The sequence below is a fragment of the Aethalodelphis obliquidens genome, unplaced genomic scaffold (genome assembly GCF_003676395.1).
Source record: "Aethalodelphis obliquidens isolate GAN/ISIS:26980383/991018 unplaced genomic scaffold, ASM367639v1 scaffold58, whole genome shotgun sequence".
Taxonomy (NCBI): domain Eukaryota; kingdom Metazoa; phylum Chordata; class Mammalia; order Artiodactyla; family Delphinidae; genus Aethalodelphis; species Aethalodelphis obliquidens.
In genome coordinates, this window is record NW_020838002.1 from 11,807,964 (window position 1) to 11,821,563 (window position 13,600).

General features: G+C 40.3%; 1 protein-coding gene across 1 annotated transcript in view; it reads right to left on the reverse strand.

Annotated features, from left to right (window-relative positions):
* The window catches only part of LOC113609775 (C-C motif chemokine 4), a 76,102-nt gene that overhangs the window by 45,270 nt on the left and 17,232 nt on the right, over positions 1–13,600 (reverse strand). The gene's annotated exons all lie outside the window — the stretch shown is intronic.

The window sequence follows — 13,600 nt, forward strand, 5'->3', positions numbered from 1 at the left end:
ATTATCTTCCTTTGACATATGAGAAAACAGAGTTTCAGTGAGCTTTCCCAAGGTCACACAGCTAGTAACTTTGTGGTCAAACCTGCAGAGGAGAGCAAGTCCCACACTCTTAATTAAACACTAGGAAGTTGTCTCTCAGTGTTCCACCTGAAGCAGAGTTACCAGGAATGCACAATTCTCTAATAAGAGACAGCCTACCTCAGCAAATGAGAAGTAAGGAATTACTGATTTAAGACCCCATAGAGGATAGAAATCCAGAGATGTGAGCCTGGCACTGAGACCTCTTCTAGACTGAGGATGTTTGCAATTCAGAAGAGGTGGCTAAGAAGGTGAGCTGAACATTTCTCAGCCTTGCCAGGCTGCAGGAAAACAAAGTCCAGGTTTGCCCAAGTGAAGGGACTGTAAGAAACCTTCCTCTGTTTGGGCTGATGGCTTAGGAGTAAAAGTAAATTAGAAGAGAACCATCCCTTGAACAGACAGGAGGCCAGCTCCAGTCACCTGGGTGGTTTAGAAAATCTCAAACTCTAAAATGTTTTTAAACATGATCCCAGATGTTAATGCTAATGCCTTACAAAGAAGCTTGAGCTTTTTGGCAAGGAACTGGAAACTATAATGAGTATCATTGCAGATTTGTAAAAGTCGGAAATAAATTCTGGAACCGAAAAATGCAAAAACTGAAATAAAAACTCAGAGCAGATTAAACCCAACTGAAGAAATATCGGTAAATTTAAAACATATCAAAGTGAAGCAAGGAGAAACAGAAGAATAAAAAATTACAAAAAAAGAAGATAAGAGAACATAGAGGATAGAGTAGGGCATCTGTCATCTGGTTAATTGGAATCTCAAAATGAGAGGAGAGAGAGAATAAGACAGCAAATGGATCTGAAGGGATAATGGCTAAAAGTTTTACAAAACTGATGAAAGATATAATTCTGAAGATTCAAGGAGGGAAGGAGGGAAGGCATCATCCCCATTGCTATCAGTGGGCCAAGTTTTGTGACAGCCACTCCTACCATCAGTCCTAGCCTACAGAGGAGAAATACAACTGATGCTGGTGCCTGTCTCACCAGTGAATCCTTATGGCTTTGATGAATAGTGTGTTCTCTGGGACTTCCCATGGAACATAATCTGATGGGTCTTTCAGCCTCACATGGTATATCTACTCCAGCATGCCCACTTCCATGGTCATTTTCATCCCTTCCTTCTCCATCTGTCATGGCAATTCAAGTATTTTAACTTCACTCAGCATGAACTATTGTTTTCTCCAGGCTTCTGGAGCTTTCCTGGCTGCAAATTTGCACCAACCTCTGGGATCCTTGCCAGGAAGTTATAGCCTATATCCAGAAAGAGAACCCCCTGGTCAATAAGCTCCCTCAATCCATTCTTGTGTTCCAGCTTCCTTGATCAAGCATCCTCAAAATCCAAACCCAAGGTAATCTCCCAGCTCAGGCTGGTACATGCTTGCTAAATTTTGCTGTTCCTTTGGAGTATAGTCCCTTTTCTCCCTTATCAGAAATATAATTTACTGACATGAGAAGTCTATGTAACAAAAATATATGGAAAATATGAATGGTGTTATTTCTATTAAGGAATTAACATCAGTAATTTAAATCCTTTGCAAAAAAAAAAAAAATCTTCTTACCTATTTGGCTTCAAAAGCAAGTTCTACCAAATAATAATGGAAGAGATAATGGCGAAAGAGTAACTTTTTAACAAATGGTGCCAGAGAAACTGGACATCCATAGAACAAAATCAAACAAACAAAACCAAAAAACCTTGACCTTAACTTCCCATCTTACACAAAAATTTACTCAAAATGGATCATGGACTAAAATGTAACACATAAAACTACAAAACTTTTAGGAAAAAACATAAGAAAAAATCTTCGGGACCTAAGACAAGGCAAAAAGTTTTCAGCTTTGATACCAAAAGCACAACCCATAAAATGAAAAATTGATAAATTGGACCTCATCAATTTTAAACTTTTGCTCTTCAAAAGACCCAGTCAAGAAGATGAAAAGACAAGCTATAGAATGGGAGGAAATGTCTACAAACAACATATTTGACAAAGGACTTGTATTTGGAATATATAAAGAATTCTCAAATCTCAACAGTAAACAAACAATCCAATTAGAAAATGGACAAAGGTCATGAACAGACATTTCACTGAAGAGGATATGCAGATGGCAAATAAGCAATGGTTTTGTGATTTTTTTTTTAATCCTTATTTTTTAAAGATAAAGGTTGAAATAGTGCAGTAGGCAGAATAATGACCCCCCTCCCAAAGAGGTCCACGTCCTAATCTCTAGAACCTGTGCTCTAGAGAACCTGTAACCTATGTTACATTACACAGCAAGGAGGAATCAAGATTGCTATCAACTGACTTTGAGATGGGGAGATTACCCTGCATTATCTGTGTGGGCCCAATGTAATCACAAGGATCCTTATAAGGGTGGCAGGAGTGTCAGAGTCGGAGTGATGCAATGTGAGAAAGACTTGACCAGAAATTGCTGGCTACAGATAAGGAATGTGGGCAATTTCTAGAAGCCAAAAAAGACAAGGAAATGGATCCTCTCTTGGAGCCTCCAAAAAGGAAGGCAGCCCTGCAGACACCTTGATTTTAACCCAGTGAGACCCATTTCAGACTTTTGAAATAAATTTGTGTTGTTTTAAGCCACTGAGTTTGGGGTCATTTGTTACAGCAGTAACAAGGATCTAATACAACTGAATCACTGTGCTGTACACCTGAATCTTAGACGATATTATAAATCAACTACATTGATTTAATCAACTTCAATTAAAATTTTTTACAATATATAAACATAAAAAATAAGAAGCTAATACAAATACTTACAGATAAAATGATACTATGGTGCTTTTAAAACATGGCCAAGATTTCTTTGACACTCCTCTCATGGAGAGGTAGGAGTCTAGTTCCTCTCTCCTTGAATCTGGACAGGCTTGTGACAACTTTGACCAATAGATTATGTTGGAAGAGGTACAATGGGATTTCTGTGGCTAGGTCATAAAAAACTATTCAGGTTCCACCTTATTCACCAGGAACAGTCATCTTTGACCCCTAAGACTGCCATCTGGAAGGGCCACATATACACAGCTCCAGTTGACAGTCCCAGGTGAGCCTGTCCTGCAACTGTCCTAGCCCAGGCACCAGACATGACCAAGGAAGCTATGTTAGAAGTGGATCTTCCAGCCCAGATGGTGAGGGTTATCTTTAAACTGGACTGCTTGTGGCATCGTCATATATATCACACCTATGCAGTCAAGTCAGTTGTGAAAGAACATCAGCACCTTCTGCTCTGTAGGGGAGCAACAGTCAGCACACAGTTCACAGATACATCTGTCCTTGAAAGGAGGCCTGTCGCAATACAAGCTCCCGGCCACCCACTAACTAAGGATTCTTCAGAAAGACCTCAGAAAACAAATTATTTCATCAGAAGTGTCCCCAACCAATGGAGAAATTGAGCCATTCGTGCAGATGCTCTGAACCCCTCTGTTAACCAAAGGGTGTTGACAGCCCTGAGTTGTGCAACTCACAGCTTGACACCAACGCTATTACTAAATATTCCCCTCCAGTCACCCCCGGTTTCCGTCTTCCAAGAAAAAAGGCCAGGGCTTGAACCCAAGGCGGTCTCTCTTTCAAAAGTGCCCAGGTTATCATATTCTACCAAGTGGTTCAGGGAGAAAGAACAAGGCAGGTTAATTCCACTTTATAAATAAGATAATTGAGGCCATATTCACTGAATAATTGGCAAGAGGCATACTCCAGGTCTAGTTATTTCCCATTGGTGCAGGTAAGTTTAGATTCATGTCAGCTATTCCCAAAAGCCCTGTTGTTGTGGAGACATAAGAGATATCTCAGGTTTGATCTCTGTTGTTTTGTGACATCATGGGCTAGATGAAATTCCCTCCTCCAAAAGATGGTAGGCATTTTAGTGAGCTAAGTCCCCTAAAGAGTAAGAATAAAAGCCAAAATGGAGAGATAGAGAGTGAGGGGAAATTTATTAGGAAAAACCACACGCCCCAGTTCATTTAAGTTCCCCAATTTTAAGAAATGTTATGTCTTTCTAGTTCCTTCTGACCTTTTGTGGGTGGAAGGCAAGGAGAAGTTGAGGTTGTTTGGCTTTCCAATGATTCAGTGTCTTGCTGTGCCTTCTCCTCAGCCTCCTGCTGATTTTGTAGCAGCCGCCAGGGCTCTAAGCCAATGTCCCGTAAGGGCCACTCGTCCTGCTTATTCTTGGGATGAGAAACTGGGAAGCCCCATAGAGGGGAGCTGCCTGCGTGAGTATAGAGAAGTAGATTGGGCACCATGGTAGAAATACTGTCTCTGAGTCCATCACAGATACAGAAGAGACTCTGAGGTGTTTTCTGAGCCAGTCCAGACCCAGCACGGAACCAGGAAGAGTTGGCCAGGTGCAAAAAGAAGAGAGCAGCAGGAGGGTGGAGGGGCAATATAGGAGTAGGGGTTTAAGAGGTACAAACTATTATGTATAAAATAAGATACAAGGAGAGGAGAAACATATGGACACCGAGGGGGGAAAGCGGGGTTGGGGGGGTGGTAAAAAATAATAATAATAAAAGATCTTGTACCACTGTCTCAAAAAAAAAAAAAGCTACAAGGGTATATTGTACAATGCAGGGAATATAGCCAATATTTTATAATAACTATAAATGAAGTATAACCTCAAAATTGTGAATCACTGTACTGTATACCTGTAACTTGTATAATACTGTACATCAACTATGCTTCAATAAAAAATAACTAAATGCCAAGAAGAAGAGAGAGCAGGAGGGAAGCTATTTGAGGAAATCCCCATGAGACTGTCAAGGAAATTGGGGTTCCTGAGGTATGAGAGCTGATTGCTGAGAAAGTGACAGATCCTGAGATGTCAAGTCAGAAAGAACGAAGGGGTCATCATGGCCAAGAAATCTCCCTGCTGGTTGTGTCCTTAATCATTCTGCTCTTCTTCATAGCTTCCATACTAAAAGAGATCAGCTGGTCTGTGCCAACCCCAGTGATGTCTGGGTCCAGGATTACATCAAGAGCCTGGAGTTGAATCTGAGGGGTCCGGAAAGAAAGAGCCAAATCCATCAGTAGATTAGGAAGCAGAAACCTGAGCCAGAAGAATGGGACCCAGCAACTCTCTTTTATGGGTCTAAACCCCACCTCCTACTAACCAAACTCTGGAGTCTTCCATGTTTAAATTTTAATTTATTTAAATTATTTCATCTTTATTAATGTAATTCAAAATTGGAAACATGTTTTCTACTGAACGTTTTCTCCAAGAAATCACATAGTACATACTTGTTCAAGGTGATGTTGGGTGCTTGTGCTAAATCTTCTCTCTAGATATTGGGCCAAATCCATCAACAAACAAGACTTTATAAATATTCATTTTTCAACAAATATTTGGACTTTGCACTATGTTATAACCCTTTGAATAATGAAGATACTTTTATTTATTTAAAGGTAAGCCTTGGGAGGACTTCCCTGGTGGCGCAGCGGTTAAGAGTCGCCTGCCAATGCAGGGGACACGGTTGGGGCCCTGGTCCAGGAGGATCCCACATTCCGCGGGGCAACTAAGCCCCTGCGCCACGGCTGCTGAGCCCGCGCTCTAGAGCCTGTGAGCCACAACTGCTGAGCTCATATGCCACAACTGCTGAAGCCCGGGCGCCTCCACCACCCGAGAGGCCGTCTCAATGAGAGGCCCGTGCACCGCAACGAGGAGTGGCCCCGGCTTGCCACAGCTAGAGAAAACCCGCGCTCAGCAGGAAGGACACAACACAGCCAAGAATGAATGAATAAATAGATGGATTTATAAAATAAAGAAATAAATAAAATAAAATGAAATGAAAGTAAGCCTTGGACTTCTGGCCATTATGTTGTTTCCTTGATCATCAATAATTCTGATTGAGAAGAATGAAAGGGGAAGTTTAGGAAAACTGGAAGAGTGAGAAAAGACAAAAAAAGAGAAGACATGCCACCTTAATGACATTATGCCTTACAATGGAGACAGCATCCTAGAAAGCTAAAGCCAAAATATTATGTTATAAATTAAACTGTAATTTCTATTTCCTAAAATAAAATCAGCACTTTACATGAACAAAAAAGCAAGACATTCCTTCATGTGCACCTTTGCTTTTTGAAAAAAAATAAATCAATCTTTCTTGAGAATAATGACATATTTATTCAGAGTCTAATATGAATTAAGAATTTTCATAGACACACAGACATAGAAAACAAACTTATGGTTACCAACGGGGGGAAGGGGGTGAATAAATTAGGAGTTTGGGATTAACAGATACACACTCCTATATATAAAATAGATAACCAACAAAGACCTATTGTATAGCACAGGGAACTATACTCAGTATTTCTTAATAAGCTATAAGGGAAATAATCTGAAAAAGAATATATATATATATATATATATATATAACTATATATATATATATATATATATAACTGAATCACTGTGCTGTACACCTGAAACTAACACAGCACTGTAAATCAACTATACTTCAACTAAAACATGAATAAAGGAAATGTGGTATATAAAAATAATAATTCTCATGTATTGGCTCATTTCATCCTCAGAATGTTACTATGATGCAAATGCTGTTGCTCCTCCAGTTGACAGATGAGGAGACAGAAGTTCAGAGGGTTTAGATTAACTTCCTTATGGCTATGTAGTTAGCAGTGCTGGATAAACCTGGGTCCATCCATGTCACATGGTCTTAACCATCAGATCCCTGTCTCTCAAGGTGTTGTTCCACCTGGCACAGATTTAACCTGACATTCCCTGTTCCCTGATGTTGCTACTCTGCTTCCAGCTAACCAAGAGATCATCTACTTGGGTGGGCAAAGGCAAGACGGTTCAAGTCCCTCCACCTCTTATGGCATCTTCACTTTGCTCATGCTTATCAAGCAAAAGTCAGAGTGTAGGCAAAGTCTCTCTGCTTGCCATCTCTCTCCCCTCCCCTTACCCCTACTCAGGTACACTCAGGGCACATCAGCAAATATACTGTTTATGTTGGCTCCACCTAGGTATTGAGAAGACTCCCTCCTTCTTTGATGGCACGTCCAATCTCTGCAAGTATTTCCCTTGGAGTTCTCTCATTTGCTTTTTTTTTTTTAAATTTATTTATATTATTTATTTTATTTTTGACTGCATTGGGTCTTTGTTGCTGCACGCAGGCTTTGTCTAGTTGCGGTGAGCGGGGGCTACTCTTCGTTGTGGTGCGCGGGCTTCTCATTGCGGTGTCTTCTCTTGTTGCAGAGCACGGGCTCTAGGTGCACGGGCTTCAGTAGTTGTGGCTCGTGGGCTCTAGAGCGCAGGCTCAGTAGTTGTGGTACACGGGCTTAGTTGCTCCATGGCATGTGGGATCTTCCCGGACCAGGGCTCAAACCCGTGTTCCCTGCATTGGCAGGCAGATTCTTAACCACTGCACCACCAGGGAAGCCCCTCTCATTTGCTTTTATGGGAGTAGTGAAGCAATAACATTCCCTACCCTGGGCAATGATTCTCTCCTCCCCCTTCTCTTCAATCTCCTGCTTCAGTAGACTGGAGGGATGTAATGAAGTATAGGGCTAGTCCTGCCAACTCCAGGGATATCGTCTGTGGAGGGGGTATACGGAAAGGTCTTTTTTGGATGAGACAACAGCGTTTTGAAGTAGGATAAATCCCAACCAACATCTTATTAAATTACACAGAAAATTTCAGGAAGATGGAGGGGAGTGACACTGCCTAGGGCTGGAAAATAAAGGAGAATAAGTACTCATAAGACTACACCAGAGGGACTTCCCTGGTGGCCACAACCACAACTAGAGAAAGCCCATGAGCAGCAACAAAGACCCAGCACAGCCATAAATTAATTAATTAATTTTAAAAAAAGATTACACCAGAACTCTGCAACTTAGATAAGAAATCACAAGTATGGCCCCAACTTCAGAAAAGATATACACAACTTGTATAATGGTTAATATTCTTCACATATCAAGAAAAAATAAGAAAAATAACAAATATATTACATACTTAAGTGTATTGAATACATAATTTTGCTTCTAAAAGACATTAAAGTTTTCCCTTTTCCCATTATATTTCCTTCCTGCTATTAGAACTGAAAATAAATGTTCATCCAGAGGAGGTCTTGGTGGCACTGAATAAAGCAAGTCTCCAGGGAGGTTGGGGTGCACATGAAGAATGAGCTCCATGCCAAGTTCTCCTATCTGCAGACACGGTCAAGATTCCATCCACATCAGGACCCTTACATTTGCTCCCTCAGACTTCCCACTATTTTTATCTCTTATGTCCAAAGACTTGTACACAAATGTTTGTGAGAGTTTTATTCAAAACATCCCCAAACTTCATTCAAAATAGAACTCAAATATTCAAGTGGTGGATGGATAAGCAAATTGTGGTACAGTTATTCTGCTATAACATGAAACGTACATCCCTAAAAATCACTGCACTATAAGAAATCATGCAATAAAAACTACAGGGTTACAGGAAAATAGGGTTGAGGCCACAACACTCCAACAGTTCATCAGTGACACATTGGAAAAATAGGAAGCTAATAAAAATGATAGCACAGTTTTACACATGTTAAATAGTTAACATAAATACTACAACAACTATGCCACTTAACTTTGAAAAAGACCTGAAGTTTGCTTGTGGCAGTGAGAGTCAGAGGGTTACAGCTTGTGAGTTATTGTAAAGTGGTAGAAAGAGGGTTGTCTGAAGCCAGAAAGTTGTAACTCCAGTTGTGGATGAGTATGGCTCATAACGCATGCAGTGAACAGAGGTAGCTAGTAGGTATTTGAGGGGGGTGTGTGCGCGCGTGTGTGTGTTGTGTATTCCTGTGAGGCTTGTTCACCTGATGTTTTTCACGGATAAAATCACATGTAAGCAAATGGAATAATTTGTGTTATGCTCAACTTGTTTCCTAATATTTTAATCGTATCGGAATAAATTCACATTTTCTAAACAAGCATTATAGCAGAACTGACTATACATCCATACAATGGGATATTATTCAGCAATAAGAAGGAGCCAACTACTGATACATGCAACAACATGGATAAACGTCACAAGCATAATATTAAGAATCCAGACTGAAAAGTCTATGTATCAAATTATTTTACTTACATAGTATTATGGAAAAGATGAAATTATAGGGACAGAAATCTGATCAGTGGTTGCCAAGGACTGGGGATGAGGGAAGGCGACTGAGTGAAAAAGGGGGCAGAAAGGAACTTTTTGGAGTGATGGAAATGCCTTAAATCTGGATTGTGGTGATAGTTACATGACTTTATGCAGTTGTCAAAACTCATCAAACTGTACATTTAAAAATGATCAATTTTATATATATTTAAACTATATCTCAATAAATATGATAATACACACATACTCATAAGAAGACTACAAATGGAAAAAAGAAAGCAAAGTGAAGTAAACCCCAAAAAGCAGACTTCTGAACTTTAACTTCTAATAGCCATGTGTGGGTTAGCATAATATATTAGAATTCCAAGGAGCTCCAGACACAGAGCAAGCCTGCACGCATCTGCCATCTCTTTCCTACAAGACTTCTTCAAGACCATGATTAGCATACTAAAAGCTAGGGGCGGCAGACCGGAAAGAGAACCTCCTGAAATGTGTTGGACTCCCAGCAAGTTCGAAGCAACTACATGCCAAGGCAGGAGGGGTGGGGGAGAACAGATGACAGAAATTCATCCAAAGTTCTCCAACTTTTCAGCTACCAAAGGCTGAGAACATGGCAGGAAATCTGAGATAAGTCCACTCAAGGCACTATAGGCTTCAGCTATTGAAGGTAGGGGGTAGAAAAGCTGAGAAGAAATCATTCTGGAATGCTATGGGCTTTCAACTACTGAAGTCAGGGGCAGCAGAGCATAGAGGAACAACTCTGGGGCATCCTACTCCTTCACAAATGATAAGGCAGCTGCCTTCCAAAATCTATGATTAGAGCAAAGAAGCAAAGAAAAACTCTCCTGAGGTACCAAAAGCTGAGAGCAGTACTATAAAGAGAAATAACCAGTGACCTAGATGGGCAAATGGGCTATAAATTAAAAAGACCTCATATGGTTCAGAAAGTTAACAGCACAAAGAGATGTTGAGAATTGTGCCAGTGCTCAGATCTCAAACCCTGCTGAAAGAAAAGTCCTGATCCTCCCCTCAGAATATTTAAAGCCAGTACAAGCTGAGTCAAACTAAAGCTGCAACAAAGCCCATAGCCAATTCAACTACAGATCAGATAGAATCAGCCCCATATTTAGCAGCCTGAAAGAAGAAGAGGCATGCACGTTCTGGGTAAATTATTTGCTTCAGTCCCTATTGTTCTTGTATACAAAATGCCCAAAACACAATAAAAAATTATGAGACAGGTCTAGAGGGGGGATCACTGAAGTGTGGAGTTCTGGAGTTTGGAGCCGTGTGGCCGACAGGGTCTTGGCGCTCTGGTCTGGTGTCAGGTCTGAGCCTCTGAGGTGGGAGAGCCGAGTTCAGGATACTGGACCACCAGAGACCTCCCAGCCCCATATCAATCGGCGAGAGCATTCGCAGAGATCTCCATCTCAATGCTAAGACCCAGCTCCACCCAACAGCCAGGAAGCTCCAGTGCTGGATGTCCCATGCCAATCAACTAGCAAGACAGGAACAAAACCCCACCCATTAGCAGAGAGGCTGCCTAAAATCATACTAAGTTGACAGACACCCCAAAACACACCACTGGATGCAGCCCTGCACACCAGAAGGACAATCCAGCCCCACCCACCAGAACACAGGCACCAGTCCCCTCCACCAGGAAGCCTACACAAGCCACTGGACCAACCTCACCCACTGAGGGCAGATATCAAAAAGAATGGGAACTACAAACCTGCAGCTTGTGAAGAGGAGACCCCAAACACAGTAAGTTAAACAAAATGAGAAGACAGAGAAATATGCAGCAGATGAAGGAGCAAGGTAAAAACCCACCAGACCAAACAAATGATGAGGAAATAGGCAGTCTACCTGAAAAAGAATTCAGAGTTATGATACTGAAGATGATGAAAAATCTTGGAAATAGAATGGAGAAAATACAAGAAACGTTTAACAAAGACCTAGAAGAACTAAAGAGCAAACAAAAATTATAAGCAACACAATAAATGAAATTGAAAATTCTCTAGAAGGAAACAATAGCAGAATAACTGAGGCAGAAGAACGGATAAGTGGCCTGGAAGATAAAATAGTGGAAATAACTACCACAGAGCAGAGTAAAGAAAAAACAATGAAAAGAATTGAGGACAGTCTCAGAGACCTCTGGGACATTAAACACACCAACATTCAAATTATACGGGTCCCAGAAGAAGAGAAAAAGAAAGGGTCTGAGAAAATATTTGAAGAGATTATAGTTGAAAACTTCCCTTACATGGGAAAGGAAATAGTCAATCAACTCCAGGAAGTGCAGAGAGTCCCATACAGGATAAATCCAAGGAGAAACACACCAAGACACATATTAATCAAACTATCAAAAATTAAATACAAAGAAAAATATTAAAAGCAGCAAGGGAAAAGCAACAAATAGCATACAAGGGAACCCCCATAAGGTTAACAGCTGATCTTTCAGCAGAAACCCTGCAAGCCAGAAGGGAGTGGCAGGACATATTTAAAGTGATGAAAGGGAAAAACCTACAACCAAGAATACTCTACCCAGCAAGCATCTCATTCAGATTTGCTGGAGAAATTAAAACCTTTACAGACAAGCAAAAGTTAAGAGAATTCAGCACCACCAAGCCTGCTTTACAGCAAATACTAAAGTAACTTCTCTAGGCAGGAAACACAAGAGAAGGAAAAGACCTACAATAACAAACCCAAAACAACTAAGAAAATGGTAATAAGAACATACATATTGATAATTACCTTAAATGTAAATGGATTAAATACTCTAACCAAAAGATATAGACTGGCTGAATGGATACAAAATCAAGACCCGTATATATGCTGTCTACAAGAGACCCACTTCAGACCTAGGGACACATACAGACTGAAAATGAGAGGATGGAAGAAGATATTCCATGAAAATGGAAATCAAAAGAAAGCTGAAGTAGCAATTCTCATATCAGACAAAATAGACTTTAAAATAAAGACTATTACAAGAGACAAAGAAGGACACTACATAATGATCAAGGGGTCGATCCAAGAAGAAGATATAACAATTGTAAATACGCACCCAACATAGGAGCACCTCAATACATAATGCAAATGCTAACAGCCGTAAAAGGGGAAATCGACAGTAACAAAATAATAGTAGGAGACTTTAACACCCCACTTTCACCAATGGACAGATCATCCAAAATGAAAATAAATAAGGAAACACAGCTTTAAATGACACATTGAACAAGATGGACTTAATTGATATTTAGAGGATATTTCATCCAAAAACAACAGAATACACTCTCTTCCAAGTACTCATGTAACATTCTCCAGGATAGATTATATCTTGGGTCACAAATCAAGCCATGGTAAATTTAAGAAAATTGAAATAATATCAAGTATCTTTTCCAACCACAACACTATGAGACTAGATATCACCTACAGGAAAAAAAAACTATAAAATATACAAACACATGGAGGCTAAACAATACACTACTAAATAACTAAGAGATTACTGAAGAAATCAAAGAGGAAATCAAAAAATACCTAGAAACAAATGACAATGAAAACACGACGACCCAAATTCTATGGGATGCAGCAAAAGCAGTTCTAAGAGGGAAGTTTATAGCAATACAATCCTACCTCAAGAAACAAGAAACATCTCAAATGAACAACCTAACCCTACACCTAAAGCAATTAGAGAAAGAAGAACAAAAATACCCCAAAGTTAGCAGAAGGAAAGAAATCATAAAGATCAGATTAGAAATAAATGAAAAAGAAATGAAGGAAACGAGGGCAAAGATCAATAAAACTAAAAGCTGGTTCTTTAAGAAGATGAACAAAACTGATAAACCATTAGCTAGACTCATCAAGAAAAAAAGGGAGAAGACTCAAATCAACAGAACTAGAAATGAAAAAGAAGTAACAACTGACACTGCAGAAATACAAAAGATCATGAGAGATTACTAGAAGCAACTATATGCCAATAAAATGGACAACCTGGAAGAAATGGACAAATTCTTAGAAAAGCACAACCTTCTGAGACTAAACCAGGAAGAAATACAAAATATAAACAGACCAATCACAAGCACTGAAATTGAGACTGTGATTAAAAATCTTCCAACAAACAAAAGCCCAGGACCAGATAGCATCACAGGCGAATTCTATCAAACATTTAGAGAAGAGCTAACACCTATCCTTCTCAAACTCTTCCAAAATATAGCAGAGGGAGGGCTTCCCTGGTGGCGCAGTGGTTGAGAGTCCGCCTGCCGATGCAGGGGACATGGGTTCGTGCCCCAGTCCGGGAAGATCCCACATGCCGTGGAGCGGCTGGGCCTGTGAGCCATGGCCACTGAGCCTGCACTTCCGGAGCCTGTGCTCCGCAACGGGAGAGGCCACAACAGTGAGAGGCCCGCATACCACAAAAAAAAAAA